Source organism: Siphateles boraxobius, unplaced genomic scaffold (assembly GCF_051911475.1).
Source record: "Siphateles boraxobius isolate OS27281-9 unplaced genomic scaffold, OSU_SipBor_1 269, whole genome shotgun sequence".
Classification (NCBI taxonomy): Eukaryota; Metazoa; Chordata; class Actinopteri; order Cypriniformes; family Leuciscidae; genus Siphateles; species Siphateles boraxobius.
Window position 1 is genome coordinate 312,505 of NW_027508886.1, and position 1,282 is coordinate 313,786.

The 1,282-nt window shown below is 49.2% G+C and overlaps 1 non-coding gene across 1 annotated transcript; it reads right to left on the bottom strand.

Annotated features, from left to right (window-relative positions):
• Nucleotides 1–588: 588 nt before the first annotated feature.
• On the bottom strand, nucleotides 589–660 carry trnaq-cug (transfer RNA glutamine (anticodon CUG)). Its single transcript has one exon. It is a non-coding gene; the product is annotated as a tRNA-Gln (tRNA).
• Nucleotides 661–1,282: the final 622 nt, after the last annotated feature.

Consider the following 1,282-nt stretch of genomic DNA (forward strand, 5'->3'; position numbering starts at 1 on the left):
AAACACGATTGGTCAAAAGTAAGCCACAGGAGAGAACGCGATTGGTCAAAAGTAAGCCACAGCAGAGAAACACGATTGGCTCACGTGGGCTTACTTTGGGCTTACTTTGGCTCAATCGGTAGGAAGCAGTAGGCGCAAGCGAGAGGTAGTGGGATCGATGCCTACATTCTCCAGTGCTGTCCATCCTTTTTACGCCCCCCTTCAAGGGGCACTACCTAGATGAGCTCTTGCGGCTCAGTGCTGCCGAAAATGTTTTTTCGAACGAGGTACTGCACACATTCCTGGCAAATGCAGGTCCCACCGAGATTTGAACTCGGATCTACAATTAAAAGGTAGCCAGTGATCGCGCCTCGTCTTTGTCTTTGAGAGCGATGGACACCTCCTCTCCATCATCGAGGGGAATTAGCTCAAATGGTAGAGCGCTCGCTTAGCATGCGAGAGGTAGCGGGATCGATGCCTGCATTCTCCAGTGCTGTCCATCCTTTTTACGCCCCCCTTCAAGAGGCACTACCTAGATGAGCTCTTGCGGCTCAGTGCTGCCGAAAAAGTTTTTTCGAACGAGGTACTGCACACATTCCTGGCAAAAGCAGGTCCCACCGAGATTTGAACTCGGATCGCTGGATTCAGAGCCCAGAGTGCTAACCATTACACCATGGAACCTTGGCGTGTGTCAACTTTTCCCATGAGCAGCAGAGATTTAAGTCATTGAGTCCAGAAGCACGATAGCAAGGAGCAATTGAAGCCTTTGATTTTTAAGCCCATGTTTCCCCAATTCCGACTCTGTTTGAGATTGCCAATTTCACTGCCACGTCAGCAGTTGCGCATCACCTCTGCTTTTTCGCACCCTTCCGCAAAGAACCTAAAAAGGTTCTACCGAGATTGGAACTTGGATCGCTGGATTCAAAGCCCAAAGTGCTAACCATTACACCATGGAACCAACACTTCCTGATAGCTGGCTGTCTGAGAGGCAGATAGCGATGAGGCTAGGTGGAATCAGGTAGACTAAAAGAGGCGGACGTGGTTCCTCTGCCGAAACCCGGGATATAAATATCCTGGTTGCCCTAATCAGGCTGAAGAGATTAAAAGCAAAGCCTAATAATGGGCTCGTCCAGGATTTGAACCCGGGACCTCTCGCACCCTAAGCGAGAATCATACCCCTATACCAATGAGCCGAAACATACATCCTCCCTGCTGCTGCCGAGCCGCAAACATTCCAGCTTGCATGGCTTAAAGCGCATTTTTTTTATTAAATCTACAATTAAAAGGTAGCCAGTGCAAAGTT